Genomic DNA, 10,982 nt, shown 5'->3' on the forward strand with positions numbered 1-10,982 from the left:
CTGTTATAGTTCTTCTGGTGTGAATCTTATTTGCTTACATGGCTTATGGAGAACCTGTCAGTTCGTGTTGCATCTGTAACAGGGGATTCAAATCCTTTTAATTTATATTTCACCACAAAAAAGCCATGTATGGACAGGTTTCCCATCCATCTAATTCTTATACTTTCTTCATTTTTTGTGTTGCTTTTATTTATATTTTTGCTACTGTTTTTGCTGTCTTTTGTCCTCCCTTTGCACAAGAGACAGTGCAAACAATTTTTTATTTCAATTATTATTATTTTTTTTAAAATGATCCCAAATTTTTTTAATTTCTTTAGATTAGGATCTACCTATTTTCACTTATGCATCTTCTCAATTTTCATTTCTTTATTAGTTTCTTTAAGAGATTTATCTTGTATGCTCATTCGGATTTTACCCTTGTGTTTCTTCATATTTCAATAAAGTTTGTTAGTTATCAAAAAAATTTCCGCCTTAGTTCCTTCTCAACCATGAGATATGTTGAGTTTCTATGGCTTTCTGCTGTAATGTTGAGTTGCTTTGGCTTTCTTCTGTACTGCAACCAATTGCTTTGGATCAAGATCCACTTGTATGCATTAATGTTTCTCCTCCAGCATGTTCTAAAGTTCTACATTCTGATGAATACCAGAACCTCCCTCTGAGTATAAATGTTGTCCTAAAGATGGATGTTTACCAAATGGAAGATGGTCTTGTCAGAACGAACTTTCCTCATTTTCTTAGCCTGCGACTCCATTCTGGAAGTGTCTATATTGTTTACTGTCTAGTTATCATTGAATAGGATAGCATCTCTTCTAAGTATTCAGATCCGGTTTCTACAAAAATTTCCATTTTACCATCTCAAAAGTTACTTTTCATTTATATCATACAATTTTACAATACACCTATCATCCTAACTTTTATTTTACCATACATTAAAATAATATAAAGTAAAATAAAAATAATATAAAAATATTTCTCACTTCTCTTTCTAATCTCTATTTCTCTTACTACACATTAAAAAAATATTATTTAGTTTTACAATTGTGCTACAGTACCATCACAAATTTGATTTGTGGTGGTACTGTAGCACAATTGTAAATTTTTTTGGATTTACAAGTTTGGGTAATGGGAGGTTTTTGGAGTTTTGATACTAAAACATACCAACATGCATTTGAAAGACCCAATACTAATGGTCATTTATGTTTAACATATCAATCTTTTATTGTTGTTTGTAAGCTATGGCTTACTCAATGGTCCTAATACTTCCAACATTACCCTTTGTTTTTTAATATGGGAGGAGGTGTTATTTGATCTAAAAGCTCATTGGCTTCAACGCACCAACCTATTTTTAGCGTGTCTCTAGTGTGACACTTTTTTTTTTTTTTTTTGTTGATAACGGTTAAATTACCGAACTCAGGATCTCATGCTCTGATATCATATTAAATTAATAATTGTCTCAAAAATTTAAGGTATTGGGATATGGTAAATTTAATTATTTAATCACATATTTCTAATAATAACAGTCTCTAGTGTGACCCTAGTGTGACATTAAGTGCTTCCAAAGATTCTTCTGTACAAAGGGAGTACTTGATTTTCTAATGGTGGTGTTAATTGACCAAGCTGAATTTTTCTCCCTAATTCAAAATCATTGAAATTGTAAGTGAAAAGCAACTGGAAGGAGAATGGGATAAATGGGATAGTTACGCCATTCTTGAATTGTGGATAAACTTAATTAATTGTGAGGGGCGCAATTCTTGTCAACTAGTTCATACAACTAAAACCTTTTGAGCTTCAACATTGAAAGTAAAAACTCTTTAGTGCACTATGAGTTTTTGATAGAAATAATGAACTGACGACATAGGAAGTAGAGTTAAATTACAGAAATTTAACTGAAAAGAGCTTTAATATTTAAAGTCTTTGACAAACTAAAATGTTAAAGTTTTTTAAAATTGTTACAATTGTATATAACTTGCTAGGTATATAATTTTATTAATCCATCCGTTGATAGGAATGTTATCAACTGCAGCAAAGTTGAAAGGCCAAAAAAGAGAGACCATATTATCGATGCGAAGGGGCATGTAAAGAACAAGCGTTCTATTGCTTCACTGTGGTAAGAGTAAAGTGAGCAAGAGAAGTCAGATTAAACCCATTTTTCATTAAGAACAGATTTGGTAGGCAAGATATTCCGTACTAGTTTCCACAGCATCAGCTTTAGCCTTACTTTTATTTTGAGTTTCCCCAAGTGTTTCCACCCCGTTTGATCAAGAGAGCCTGTGTCCAGGAAGCCATCTAATCAACTAACTATGCCGATTTAACAGAAAATTTACCTTTACTAAGAGGTGTTCGAATCAGCAAAGAATAATGCTGGTACTACATAAAATGACACAATTTGTACTACAACTCGCTCACATGACAAGTTATGAGTAGTAGAGGTGTATTTTGAGAGTGACGTGTGTACTGTAGGAGTGTCAAAGAGATTGTAGAGCTTATTTAGGTCTCATTGGGTGCTATCTTAAGTCAAGAGGTCAGCAACCCAATGAACTGTAGGTGAGCTATCATTCATAGGCCTTGGGGAGAAATTTGTGATATATGGGGTCGAGGATCCTCCCATATATTAATTGTAGGGGTGTGCTCGGTTCGGTTTCGGTCGGTTTTAATGGGTATGGCCAACCGAAACCGAATATTTCGGGTTGTGAAATTCTCAACCGAAACCGACCGAAATGGCTGGAAATCCATCGGTTTCGGTGTATTTCGGTTTCAGTCGGTTTCGGTCGGTTTCGGTTTTCCAAAGGGAAAACTAAGTCCCTAACAAATCAGAACGACAAAGAACGAAAAACTTCCAACAATATTTGTTCAACAATTTACAAACAGATTCCAACATAAAATGGAAAATATTTTGAATCAGCAAAAGAGTCCAGACAGAAAAAATCAAGAAGAAAAAAAAAAAAAAAAACAAAAGATGGATCAGCGACGCTAGTAGATCAAAGCCGGATCTAATTACCTTAGCCTATAGAGAAAGAAATTTTAGAGAGAGAAAGAAAAGTAGATCAGCTTTGAGTCTTTTGACCATGCAGAGCCTCTCAGCTGCGACAAAAAGACCCACCAAGCTTTAGATCTGTTTTTTGTTTCCCTTTTTTCTTGTTTTGTTTATCTCAGACGGCTCACTCATCATGACTCAACCAAACGCACGCTTCTTGGTCTAGTGGCCTCCTTTGATTCGGCCTTTAACTGTGACATCTTCCACCCTGGAAGTAAAAATCAAGTCTTGAATAAGTTGTTAGCAGAGAAAGAAAGAAAAAAAGAAAAAGAAAAAAAAGAATAAGGAGACGCTGAGGCGAGTGACATCTTCCACCCTGGGAGTAAAAATCAAGTCTTGAATAAGTTGTTATCATCCAAACAGCAGAGAAAAAAAAAAAAAAAGGAAAAGAAAAGAATAAGGAGACGCTGAAGCAAGGAAGGGAACAGAGAGACACAGAAATTTGGGGAAGGGGGCGGCTAGAGAAAAGAAAAGAAAAGAATAGGGGATATTTATATCATGCTACTACTAGGGTTTTAAAAAATTAAATAGCAAAATACCACGCGAAGGCTCGAACTGGGGATCAGTTAGCCAAAACGCAGGGAGCATACCACTAAACCACTGAAGAGTTATGCCTTAAAGTTACATAAAATATATACATATATATATATCGGTCGGTTCGGTCGGTTTCGGGCTTAAAAAATCCAGAACCGAAACCGAACCGAAATATTTCGGTTTTCTAAAATTCAAACCGAAACCGAACCGAACCGAACCGAACCGAAAAATTGAACTCGGTTCGGTCGGTTTCGATCGGTTTTTTCGGTTCATCGGTTTTTTGCACACCCCTAATTAATTGGGCTCCCAGTGCCAACTTAAAAAGAAGAAAATTTTCTTTATGAGTTTCCTGGAACTTGAAATTCCTTTCCATAAGGGGATTTGAGGAAGGAATGGCCCCTAAATACCTGGATCTCCTCATCTTCACCCCCATTCTTGGCTATTTTCTTCTGCAATCATCTGGCCTAATTTTGCTATGAGAGCTTTATTAAAATCCACTACTCTCTTGAGATCAAGACCCCCAACACATTTCGGTTTGCATAAAGAATCACAAAATTCCATACAACATTTCTTTTTTTTTATCCCATCTGACCCAAATAAAATTTCTTTTAGAAACATCAATGTTAGAGCAAAGATGAGATAACCCAGGAATACGTAAAATTAATGGCAACATGTACAGATTTTGCTAAGGTAACCCTGCCAGCATATGAAAGAACTTTTGATTTCCATCCTTGTGTTCTGGAATTGATTTTCTCAACAATATTAGCAAAGAAATGCTTTTTGTTTCTATTCAAATTAATCAAAAGAGAAAAAGAAAATAATCGTTGGAAAATTGTAGTGAGCAGAAGCAAGATAAGAGAATGAGAGAGAATACTAGGATTATGTGGTTTGGCTTATGCCTACTAGACTGTTACTATTAGCAATATTATCAATGTCTATTATACAATAAACCCTAATAGAGTATATATAGAGACTACATGTTCTAGGGTTAGGAGTACATGGATTTATTATATAGCTGGGCCTCTTGATCCATTACACATTATTAACTAAATAACACAATATCTTTAATAGTTTCTATTGAAAACCCAAGGAAGCCTCAGGTAAGTAAATCCTTTTGGAGATTGTTGCTTAGGTTGCTACTGAAGAAGATTGAAGATTTGGATGACATACTTCTATACAAATTCAGACACTCCATGACAGACATCAGCCCATTAAGATTTGCTCTTTGAAATAAATGAGAAAATATTTCAGTACATATGATAAAATTAATGGGGAGGGGGAGCCTCCCTGCCTTGGGGCCTCTGTGGGGTTGAGAGAGACCAAAAGAGCCTCCAATGGGCAATAAGGAATTGGAAAAAGAGGAAGTTGTAACTTGTAATGCAGCGCAAAATCATAACATCTTTTAACTTCAAAAAGGAAAATCAGATACCATTCCTTGGAAATTATATATTCTCTAGAGGATATATAATGTGTTCAGCTAAAGACATAGTGAAATGCTTGTTTTGGGTGGGTGAATGGAGAGGTAAATATTTCCTCTAATAATTTACATAACCTAGTCGTTAATATGTGTAATCCATGAGAAAATTCGATAAAATAATTTTATATTAATTAATCAGTATTAGTAAATAAAAATTCATATTAGTGAATTTGTAGTGTTGGTGACTTTTTCTCATTTAATGTGTCAACTTATTATTTAATTAAAAATACATTATGTAATATTAAAATGTTCCACATTTAGAAGATGCATATAAGATACTTGATGAAATTAAAGTAGGCGTTTGATGAAAGAAAATTATTATATCCACAATATTTTCACAAAAAATTTTAGGTGGTAGGGTGTTCCTAGTACTAATTTGAACTTATTATTGAAATTATTTTTTTACTCACCAGTAATAATCTGTCACTTAGTATTTTTGTGAAAATGTTATGAGCATTTCCTACAATGAAATGAATAAGAAAAAGTTCACCAGTGTGTTTTTCATCGATCAACCCAATAGCATTTAGTTGAGTAAGCCGAATTTGTTGCAACATGGTTTTGTTGTTTCCTCATTGCGATCTAGTGGCCAAATTTTAGAACCCGTTCAAAAAGTTTATTTGATCCTAAAAGAATAAAAAAAAAAATTAAAAATAAGAAGATTATTTTTTAAAAAAAATTTCTGAAAGACGGTGATAATTTTTAAATTTTAGTTTTAATTAATTATTTAAAAATTTATAGAATTTAGCATTAAAAATAATTTTTTAAAACAGTTTTTGGACCGTAACTTTTATTAAGCAAGAAAAGCCAAATCGAAAATGAGCCATGCAGAATTTTAATGTGAACCTAAACTTAAATAACAAAAAAAAAATAATGGAACTTTATGGATGAAAAATGACAGTTGATTAAAGTGTAATCTATATATTTATTTAAAAAGAATGAAAATGAGCCATGCACATTATTTTAATCTTTAGATAATGTTTAAAATCGAGTTAAGTAGAAACTAGAAACTATGACTATAGAAGAGACTGGAGACGTAGAGTGACTTCACAGTGTCTGTTGAAGTCGAATAAAAAAAACAAAAAAGAGAACTCCAGCTCCAGCAGACCCTAACCTTTCTTGATGGCTGAATTAGCTGCTCAGTCGAACTCAAAATGCACAGAACTATCTTGGGACAAAGACAGGATCAGCAATCTATCGGACTCTCTTATCTGCGACATCCTTTCTTTCGTTCTAACCAAAGAGGCGGTCGCAACTAGCATTTTGTCGAGCAGGTGGAAGCCCCTATGGGCTCTCGTCCCAAAACTCGACCTCGATCACAACTCCATCAGCTGCCACACAGTGTACAGTGTTTTAGCTCAACACGCAGCACCCATCCTCCGAAATTTTACCGTCTCATGGAATTATCCTCGCGACACTTCCCATTTTGACGAATGGATCGATATCGCCATAGCGCGTAATGTCCAACATCTCGATCTCTATATTGTCTGTGGACAACTTTTCGAGTTTCCCCATACCGCTTTTCATTACAAAACATTGGTGGCTCTGGAATTTAGTGGCAGGATTGAGCTCGATCCTCCTCCTTCCTTTCAACTCCCAAGCCTCAAGATTCTGGGTCTCTACGAAATTTATTATAAATCGGACAACTCTTTATCGAGCCTCTGCTACGGTTGCCCGAACCTCGAAGATTTGGCAGTGGTAAACGATTTTGTAATCGGTCCTGTCATTGTGAATTTTAAAATAAGCTTACCTTTTCTAAAACGTTTACGTATCGACTTCTTATCATTTCAACCCGGACCTCTTGATTACAGACTTGAAATATATGCCCCAGTTCTGGAGTGCTTTCGATTTTTTGGTTCTTTATCAAACATAGTTTTTCTTGAAAAACTAGCCCACTTAATTGAAGCACATTTCAATGTTTATGTAGTAGGTCATGTATTTGAGAGGTATTATTCAAATAAAGTATTCAAGGTTGTAAGAGCCCTAAATAGGGCTAAATTCCTTGAATTATTTCCTAGTGACGAAGAGGTAAGACCCCTTTTTATCTTTTGTCATGGTTTTCATGTTTTTTGTTGATTAATATTGTTAGGACTAAGTGTTGAAGTGGGCCCGTGTGTGGCTTGAATTGCCACAAGCCCAACTTAGTTGACCGAATCCTATTTGTAATAGGAACCTCTTCAGCCGACTTTAATATATATATATATATATATATATATTGTATTTCTAGTGCAGCTGTGTGATTTAGAGTAATTCCAATTAACCTAGTGAGCAGCCGCATGAGAGAAAATAGAGAAAAGAGAGGCAGCCAGTTTCTATTCTTATTGTTTCTGTGAGAGAGTGCTAAGGTGTAATTGGGATTTGGGTTTCTTGAGAGTGTTCTTGTGCACTATTGTATTTTCCCTGATAATAGTGAAATCCCTGCAACTCCATGGACGTAGACAAATTGCCGAACCACGTAAATATTGTCTTGCGTGTGATTGTTTTCTTTGGCGTGTGTTTTCTCTATTTGTTTTGTTTCTCACAGGTTGGGATTTTGGTTAAATTCCCTACAACTGGTATCAGAGCCTAGGGTTAGGTTTGAGTGGGAGCAATGACAGAGGAAGCAGGAAAGGCGTCTGGAATAGAAAAGTTTGATGGCACAGACTTCGCGTATTGGAGGATGCAGATTGAAGATTATCTCTATGGGAGGAAATTGCATTTGCCTCTTTTGGGGACAAAACCTGAGACTATGAAGGCTGAGGAATCGGCTCTTCTTGACAGATAGGTACTAGGAGTTATCAGGTTAACTCTGTCTAGGTCTGTTGCACACAATGTTGTAAAGGAGATGACCACAGCAAATCTGATGAAGGCTTTGTCTGGTATGTATGAAAAGCCATCAGCAAACAATAAGGTGCACTTGATGAAGAATCTGTTCAATCTGAAGATGGCAGAGAATGCAACAGTAGCACAACATCTGAACGAATTTAACACTATCACAAATCAATTGTCGTCTATAGAAATTGATTTTGATGATGAGATCTGTGCACTGATCGTTTTGGCTTCTTTGCCAAACAGTTGGGAGGCAATGAGGATGGCAATAAGTAATTCTACAGGAAAGGAAAAGTTCAAGTACAATGATATACGAGATTTAATTCTGGTTGAAGAGATTCGCAGAAGAGATGCAGGTGAAACCTCAGGATCTGGTTCTGCCCTAAACCTTGAGACAAGAGGCATAGATAATAATAGAAATTCAAATCGGGGCAGATCAAAATCCAGAAATTCTAGTCGGAACAGAAGTAAATCTAGATCAGGCCTACAAGTACAATGCTGGAATTGTGGGAAAACAGGTCACTTTAGGAACCAATGCAAAAGTCCTAAGAAGAAGAATGAAGATGATTCTGCTAATGCTGTAACAGAAGAGGTACAGGATGCATTACTTCTTGCAGTAGACAGTTCACTTGATGATTGAGTTTTGGACTCAGGAGCTTCGTTTCATACCACTCCACATCGAGAAATCATACAGAACTATGCTGCATGTGATTTTGGTAAGGTGTATTTAGCTGATGGTTTAGCCTTGGATGTTGTGGGTATGGGAGATGTCCGGATATTGTTGCCTAATGGATCTGTTTGGTTACTGGAGAAGGTTCGACATATTCCTGACCTGAGGAGGAATCTAATTTCTGTTGGACAACTTGATGATGAAGGGCATGCAATACTATTTGTTGGTGGTACTTGGAAGGTTACAAAGGGAGCTAAGGTATTGGATTGTGGAAAGAAAACTGGTACTCCGTATATGACCTCAAGTCCAAGAGACACAATTGCAGTTGCTGATGCAAGTACTGATACAAGCCTATGGCACCGCAGACTTGGTCACATGAGTGAGAAAGGGATGAAGATGCTGCTGTCAAAAGGAAAACTACCAGAATTAAAGTCCATTGATTTTGACATGTGTGAAAGTTGCATCTTAGGAAAGCAGAAAAATGTGAGCTTCTTGAAAACTAGCAGGACACCGAAGGTTGAAAAATTGGAATTAGTACATACTGATTTGTGGGGGCCTTCTTCGGTTGTATCCCTTGGAGGTTCAAGGTACTACATCACTTTCATTGATGACTCAAGCAGAAAAGTATGTGTTTATTTTTTGAAAAATAAATCTGATATATTTGAAACTTTTAAGAAGTGGAAGGCCATGGTTGAGACAGAAACAGGTTTGAAAGTAAAATGTTTGAAGTCAGATAATGGAGGAGAGTACATAGATGGAGGGTTCAGTGAGTATTGTGCTGCACAGAGAATTAGGATGGATTAGACCATTCCTGGGACACCATAGCAGAATGGTGTGGTTGAGCGCATGAACAGAACTCTCAATGAGTGTGTTAGGAGTATGAGGTTGCATGCTGGACTACCAAAAACTTTTTGGGCTGATACTGTTAGCATTGCAGCTTACCTGATAAACCGAGGACCTTCAGTTCCCATGGAGTTCAAACTTCCTGAGGAGGTTTGGAGCGGTAAAGAGGTAAAGTTTTCACACTTAAAAAGTTTTTGGTTGTGTTTCTTATGTTCATATTGATTCTGATACTCGTGGTAAACTTGATGCAAAGTCTAAAAAATGTTTTTTCATTGGCTATGGTGATGAGAAATTTGGCTACAGGTTTTGGGATGAACAAAACAGGAAAATCATCAGAAGTAGAAATGTGATATTTAATGAACAGGTTATGTACAAGGACAGGTCAACTGTAGTGTCAGATATGACAGAGATAGATCAAAAGAAATCTGAGTTTGTCAACTTAGATGAATTGACTAAAGGTACTGTCCAGAAAAGGGGTGAAGAAGATAAGGAGAATGTAAATTCACAAGTAGATCCGAGTACGCCTGTAGCTGAAGTCCACACATCTTCCAGGAACATTAGACCTCCACAGCGTTATTCACCCACTCTAAATTACCTCCTGTTGACTGATGGTGGTGAGCCAGAATGTTATGATGAAGCCTTGCAAGATGAGAATTCAAGCAAGTGGGAGTTAGCCATGAAGGATGAGATGGATTCCTTGTTGGGGAATCAGACATGGGAACTGACTGAATTGCCAGTAGGAAAGAAGGCTTTGCATAACAAGTGGGTATACAGAATAAAGAATGAGCATGATGGTAGCAAACGTTACAAGGCCAGATTAGTTGTTAAAGGATTCCAGCAGAAGGAAGGCATTGACTACACAGAGATATTTTCTCCAGTTGTGAAGATGTCAACAATCAGATTAGTACTGGGAATGGTGGCTGCAGAAAACTTACATCTTGAGCAGTTAGATGTGAAGACAGCATTCCTTCATGGTGACTTGGAGGAAAACCTTTACATGATTCAGCCAGAAGGGTTCATTGCTCAAGGACAAGAGAATCTAGTCTACAAACTGAAAAGGAGCTTGTATGGCCTAAAACAAGCTCCTAGACAGTGGTACAAGAAATTTGACAGTTTTATGCATAGAATTAGGTTCAAGAGATGTGAAGCTGATCACTGTTGCTATGTTAAGTCTTTTGACAATTCTTACATCATATTACTGTTGTATGTAGATGATATGCTTATTGCAGGGTCTAGCATTGAGGAGATTAATAATCTGAAGAAGCAATTGTCCAAACAGTTTGCAATGAAGGATTTGTTAGCTGCAAAAGCAAATCCTTGGTATGAGAATCATTAGAGACAAGGCTAATGGTACATTGAAACTTTCACAGTCAGAGTATGTGAAGAAAGTTCTCAGCAGGTTCAACATGAATAAAACTAAACCAGTGAGCACACCCTTGGGTAGTCATTTCAAACTAAGCAAAGAACAATCACCGAAGACAGAGGAAGAAAGGGACCATATGAGCAAAGTGCCCTATGCCTCAGCTATTGGCAACTTGATGTATGCTATGGTGTGTACAAGGCTAGACATTGCACATGCAGTCACTACAAGAAAAACGGGCTTTTGCGGCGGTCCAGAA

Source organism: Quercus robur, chromosome 8 (genome assembly GCF_932294415.1).
Source record: "Quercus robur chromosome 8, dhQueRobu3.1, whole genome shotgun sequence".
NCBI classification, from domain to species: domain Eukaryota; kingdom Viridiplantae; phylum Streptophyta; class Magnoliopsida; order Fagales; family Fagaceae; genus Quercus; species Quercus robur.